Source organism: Corvus kubaryi, unplaced genomic scaffold (assembly GCF_017639235.1).
Source record: "Corvus kubaryi isolate FWS band 111438036 unplaced genomic scaffold, C.kubaryi_AGA036_p1.0 split2-37374, whole genome shotgun sequence".
Taxonomy (NCBI): Eukaryota; Metazoa; Chordata; class Aves; order Passeriformes; family Corvidae; genus Corvus; species Corvus kubaryi.
This window is the reverse complement of record NW_024582082.1, coordinates 1,692,076-1,698,719: the sequence shown is the minus strand read 5'-3', so window position 1 is coordinate 1,698,719 and position 6,644 is coordinate 1,692,076. Positions and strand designations below refer to the sequence as shown.

Genomic DNA, 6,644 nt, shown 5'->3' with positions numbered 1-6,644 from the left:
CCCTCTGAGGCCCCTTTTGCTGCTGGCTGGACCCTGCCAGCAGCCTCGGCCCCCACAACGCTCCCTTGCCCCCGGTGCGCTCCCTTCTCCCGGTTCTCTCCCTGCCCCCGGTGCTCTCCCTGCCCCCGGTGCGCTCGCTGCCCCCGGAGCGCTGCGGGAACCTTACAAAACAGCCGAGCGGTTATGAAACCCGTGGCCCCGCTGCCAGACGTCCCATCCCCGGTAGATGGCGGTGCCAGCTCATTTTTCCTAATTTTTCCCCCTTAGTTTTTTTCCTGGCGCCGCGCCCGATGCCAGCCCTCGGCGGCTGCGGCGGGGCTGGGGATGCACAGGCGCGGTCCCCGCGCTGGGGTCAGTGCTGCAAAAAGAGAGAGGTTTGTCGGGGTTTTTCCCCGCTATAACTGCTTTCCGTCTGTTTCTGGTGAATTTGAAATCAATTTTAACAGCTCAGCGCAGCACCAGGCATCTGTTCCCAGCAGACTCGGGCTGCTCCGTCCCACAACAGGCGGCGTGGAGGGCACAAGGGAGGATGTTGGTGCTGCCAAATCTGGGGGGACTATGCAGAGCCAGGCAGACAGAACCCCTGGATTTGTCTCCAGAGTCTATCAAGGTCTTGGACAAAACCTGCTCACCCAGGCCCCAGCTCCCCAACTCTTGCCTTTCCTTGACTGTTTCCTTCTGCAGAAGGATGGATGGCAGTGGGTAGGCAGTGTGACTGGATGAACAAATAACATTTCTCTTTGGAGACCACAACATCTTTATTTGGCTAAGAGTGGCCCAGTTGCCCTCCAGCACAAGCTGCTGTTTACATCTCCACCTCCTCGGTGTGCCCAGGGCATGTGCTGCCTCTCCAGCACGGAAAGACTAATCCTTGTCTTCCTTCTCATCATCCTTGGCAATGCCTTGGTCCTGGGGCAGGAACAAAAAGAAAGGGGACAGCATGTGAGGGGAGTGCTGAGTGTCCCATCCCAGGTATTTGATAGCATCCACACTGGGTTTTATAGGTGCAAACCCCACAGGGCTGGGGTGCAAGGGGAAGCCAGGCCCCAGCACAGAGCTGGGGGTGAGGTTACCTCCTCCAAGTCACTGTCAGAGCCGCTGCTGCTCCTTTCCTCTTCCCCATCTCCCTGCTGGGGTGAAGAGAGAGGGATAAGCATCACTGGGAACCCTGGCACTCTTTGCTGTTTGGGCTAGAGCTTCAAGTCAGAGTGACTCCTTGTCCTGTGGGTTTCTAGAGCCATGCTTGGCACCACTGGTGCTGCTGTGGAACCTCGTGTGCCCATGGCCCCACAGAGCCCTCCAGGAGCCAAGAGCAAGGGTTTCACCGTGTGTGCAGTGCAGGCAGCATCACTGTCCACACCAGCATCCCATTTGGAGCGAAAAAGGAGGAAGAGCTAACTAGGAGTGTTGGGAGCAAAGAGACAGCTGTCTCTAAGTGGAAAGGCCATGGACACAGTGTGATTTCTAGGCTGTGGATGGCATAGCTCCTTCTACCAGGGGCATGGGGTTGCCATGGGTCAGACGTGGCTTCCCTTTACAGCCAGGATGCAAATGGCCCTGCAGAAAACTCCATAATTCCCCTACCTTTTCTTCTTCCTTCTTCCTCCTCTTCTGCTTCTCCTTCTCTTTTTCTCCCTCAGTCTTTTCCTTCTCCTTTTCTTCCTTCTCCTCTTTCTTGTCCTTCTCGTCTCTCTCCTTATCTTCCCGTCCAAACCCTACAGAGGAAGGTTCATTGCCAGCGTGCAGCATCCAGCACACACAAACCCAGCAGGTGCCCCTGGGCCCATACCAAACACTCACATTTCAGGATTGTCGACATTTCTCCAAAGCCAAAGAGCTCTGGGGCACAAGATGGTCACACCTACAGCACAGAGAGGACCTGAAGGAGCAACAGGATAGTGGAGGAAGGTGAGTTTTTCAGGAGTGAAAACATCTTCCTGCAACATTGAACATTCAGTTTTCACAGAGGCTCTGTGCACTTCCAACCCCCCAAAACAGCAGGGAGGGAGATCAAACAATCTGTGGACTGCACAAAAACCAAAAGGACCAGGCCTTGTGCCCACCCAGGCAGCCCCCACTGCCCTCTGCCCAGGAAGCAGCAAGTGGAGAGTAATGGAAGCAGAGAAATTTCAGAGAGATGTCTAAACCTCCCACCATGATCAGGTGCAAATTACAGAAATATTTCAAATTAAATGAGGAAGAAACAATAAAGAGCAGGTGTGGGGGCTCCTAGGAATCCCCAGCAGAAAGGAAACCTTCCCTGAGGGAAAGGGTGATGGCAGCGAGGGAGATGGAGACAGCAGCAAGCAAAGGAAAAGCCATGAGCAAGGGTAAGAAAACTCCCACACATTGATTAGGTGCCTGAAAGGTGACAGATGAAAAGAAGGGAAAGAAAACAGCTTGGTTTAAAAATAGGAGGCCCAAACAAAGCCTATGAAATAGCCTGGGCAGGTCAAACCCTCCCTCTGATACACAAACAGGGCAGCAGGGGTGAGGGATCAGGTCCCTTCTGCTCGCTGGGAAGAGCAGGATCCTTCCCTGCTGCAGCAGGTAATTAGGAAATAGTTTCTCTTCCAGCCAGTGATGGAGGGATGCAGAATATTAATGCTTCCTTTTAATGGTTTTTAGCCACAAAATTACATCATCTGGTCGGTATTATTGGCCCTTTTGAAGGAGCCAGTCACAGCCTCTGAGCCAATAACATTGATTTGTATTTTCTAGCAGGGTTTTAAACCCCCAGGATGCTGCAGGGGAGCAGGAAGCAGTGGGGTTTGGGGTGGCATCAGGGGAGAGGGAGTTTGGATGGGAAGGAAAGAAGTGTGGGAAGTGACTGATAAAAGATGTAATCAGTGCAAAGTTAAAATCTAATTAATAATGAACAGCAATCTAATTCATCTCCGTAATTAAGAAGTGTAACTACTAATTGAAAATAATCACATTTTAATCTAAAATCATTAAAAATAATCAAACATTAACAAAAAAAAGGCAGCCCCTGGGAAGGGATAGGAGGTGATGCTCTGACCCCAGGTCCTGCTCACCAAAGCTGCCCCACAGCTCCCATGGTGTGCCCAGCCCTGAATCCAGGAGGATGCCCCTGCCTTGAGTCCTCACTGCCAGAGGGGAGCGGATGGGGAAGGCACAAGGTACACAGATGTGGACATCAAGCTTTGCACTAGGAGATGGACAACCAGACCAAAGTCCAGCAGCCAGGGCTGGGAAGGGGTAGTGCTGCCCCAATACATGCCAAAAAATGCCTCTGTGGGGGCTTAAAACCCTTTAATTCCCCCCTGCACCACTACCCCTCTTCCTGGGGACCAACCCAGCTGATTTTCAAGAGTTGAGGTGGGCTCTGAAAAGCTCCTGTCTGGGCGGTGCCACCCAGCACCATGTGCAGCCCCTGCCCTGGGTGCTGGCTCCTGATGGCTGCCAACACTCAGCTTTTTCCAATCCCAGACCAGAAAATCCAGTTTTGCCTGGTCCTCTGGAGCCTCGGCCACCTCGTGTTTTGGGCAGGCAGGTTTGCCTGCCCCAGATGAGCTGGTTTCCTAAATCCCAGGCAGACAAACCAGCAAAACCCAGAGACCAGCTGATGGTCCCCACGGACCAGTTGCAATTGTCCATAGCCAAGCCGAGCATGAGGTGCAGCTGGATCAGACCTCTGGCTAACAGAGCAAACCGATGTGTTCATACCCTTCCAGATGAAGCCTGGATGGCCTCACCCCACCAGGCACAACAGGCTCACAGTGAGCCCACTCCCATCTCAGCCAGGGGACTGTGTCCTTCCCGAAAGGCTCAGGCCCCATTGCTGTCCCCAGGACCACAAGGAGCACGAGCAGTCCCAGGGATGCTCCTGCTGCACCCTCATTCACCCTTCCCTCCTGCTCTACTTCTCCAGCCTGTAAAATACACAGGTGAGTCTGTAAATTCCCTGGATGGCACAAGGGAGAAAGGGAAGGGCCTTACCTGGAGCTGAAAAAGAAGTGATCTCCTCGATGCCTGGCTGGCAGCAACCAGGGCTCCGGGTATTTGAGTGTTGCGGTCTCCTCCCCAGTCCCACTTTTGGAGCAGAAAAACTGGCTCTGCCATCCGTCACGGACAGCATGTGACACCGGAAACGTGACCAGTCCCATTGGTACCCACAAGAGGCATTGCCTCCAGCACGGGCAGGAACAGAAAGACCTTTAGCAAGCAAGTCAGGGCAGCTCTCGAGGCTGCAGACATCCATAGGGACCAGCCCTGGAACCAGGGAGAGAGCACTGGGGACTCAGTCTGCGAATGTGCTATGGTCAGGACTTCTGCTGGAAGTACAGAAAAGGGGCTTTGGGGGATGCTTACTGTGGGTGGGAAGTGCCAGGCAGCTCCAGGAGGTCCAGGCAAGGCTGGACGAGACAGAGCCCAGTACTCCCAGCTCCCTCCGATGCTTGTCCTTAACTGCTGGCTTTCACTCCAACCTTTCATTATGTAAATACCTGTCAGCAGAGAGCAGTTACCAGCACGTCTAAACACTTGCATAATGTGCCTTCCCTCTAATGCAATGCCCTCATTTCTAACAGCACCAGTATGGATAATAACAGTAACAATAGTGTCAGAAAGGGCCTGTGTACTCAGCTAATTTGTTTTCCCCACCTAATAAAAGGAATTAGCTCTCCCATAAGATTTGCCCCATTTAACGCCTTCAACTCTACAACAAAGTTGCTCCCACAATCATTTTACTTTCATTTACAGTAATTGCAGTGTGCATGGAGCCCCCTCCCACAGAGTGAACCTAACCCTGGGTAACTCATGCAGGGAGCAAGCAGCTCTGCAGAAGTCGCTTGTCCCAAAAACCTGGCTGTCTGCCCCAGACCTCCTCCACCACAGCCTGCACCAGCCCCAAACCCAGAAGCAAGAGTCCCGTTGCCAGGTTTAGGTCAGAAATGAGGAATGGGTTTAATGTCCAGGGTGGATAAACCCTGGAGCAGCTCAGCCAAGCTGGTGGCAGAGTCCCTGTTGCTGCCCAGTTTACAATCCGTAGCTCTGGTGCTCTTACAGCATGCTTCAGCTCACACACAAATCACTCGGGGAACTCCTGATGCCAGCACTTAGTCTTGGGATAAAAGATGGCAGCAATCCCATCTGTGCCAGGATGACACAGACACCAGCCAGTGCAGCCAGGCAATTTGGTGGAGATGTGCACACGGAGCACCCTGAAATCCATGGAGGATCTGTTCAGTGTTGGGACCAGCACTGGCATCCAACCCACTCCTCTGAGCAGCTCCTGCCACCTTAGAAGGATCCTCCCCAACAAATACCAAACTTCAGCTTATTTTTAACTGGTGACCTGATTGCTCACTCCCTGCCATCCCCAGCTGGGCTCTCAGTCTTTTGATGCCTCCAGCACCCTCCAGTGAGAGCAGCCCAGGAGACAGCCCTGCCATTGCTCTCTGGACACGAGGACACAAAGCATCAGCCAGGGAACTGGCACCATCCTGACCATCAGGCCAGGCTGCAGCCACCAACATCTTCCAGCACACGGGTGGCTGCTACCCCCAGCAGGACAGCAGAGTGGCAGCCAGGGACACCTCCAGGTCCCAGCCCACAGACTGCACAGGCTCTGCTCTCACCCTGCAGCAGGCACAAAGCTGCCCTTGAAGGAGGGAAAGCACCTGCAGCCAGCACCCAAAACACCAGTGCGTGGTAACCTCGAGCTGCTGCCATAGGAGACTCCCAGCAAACATGGATTAGCACAGTACAGGCCTCTTATGTCCTTTGTTTCTGTGTCAAGGAGCCTTTGACTACAGAACACCCATCTCTGCTTGAGTCACATCATCACAGACCACTCTTTATTTTGGATTCAACATACACACCTGAGAAGGAAATGCCAGAGCACTCCTCCTCCTGCCACAAGCTCCCCCCTTCCTGCCTCTGAGTCAGGCCCTTTAATTTGTGCTGTGGGTGACCTGGGACAGGTGTCCCTTTAGGCAGGGCCACCAGTGGCAGCAAAGCTGCTGCTTCTTCCAAATGAAGACAACTGCTCATCCTGCCAGAGGTTCTGCTGCTACTGAACATGCATGTTTTAATAATGGAAAATGAGTCCCTGGCAAGGTGGTTGGACAAGGCCTGGGAGCACATCCCCAAGCCCATAGGAAGACCAAGCCTTTTTTATGTTTTAAACCCTTCCACAGCAGCTGCCAGGAAGCAGCTTCTACAGCTGCAACTAACAGAAGCACTCCCAAGGAGAGGAAACAATCGTGGAAGGCTTTTTTCCCCCCTCCAAGTCACTGCCAGCATCTTAGCTGCCTCTTATCTATTCTCAGCCACCTCTCACCTCCCCAAACGCTACCAGAAGGGCTCAAATTACTGTCAGCTCTCATTAGGTTCACACGGAAGGCAAGGCCAAGCAGGAAGACCTCCAGACAGTTGTATGCTGAATTCTGATGAATCCTTTGGGTAGAAAGATTTCGGCAACTGTGGAACTGTTTTTGTTGTCTATCTACTGCAGTCCCTGCACTGGCACACAAATGAAGCTGGTGCACGTTTGATTATTGGCTGCTATAACAAAATCCAGGTGGGCACATGACCGAAAGAATTACTGTCTGCATGTTAAATACAAAAAATCACCTCATTTCCTTTAATTATTAAACTACTCTACACTAAAGCATTGC

At 52.8% G+C, this 6,644-nt stretch overlaps 1 long non-coding RNA gene across 1 annotated transcript; it reads right to left on the bottom strand.

Moving 5' to 3' along the window:
* Window positions 1-739: 739 nt before the first annotated feature.
* LOC121658102 lies at window positions 740-1,626 on the bottom strand. The gene is made up of 3 exons (XR_006013842.1): window positions 1,585-1,626; window positions 1,074-1,130; window positions 740-909 (listed from the first exon to the last, which is right to left on the bottom strand). It is a non-coding gene; the product is annotated as an uncharacterized LOC121658102 (long non-coding RNA).
* Window positions 1,627-6,644: the final 5,018 nt, after the last annotated feature.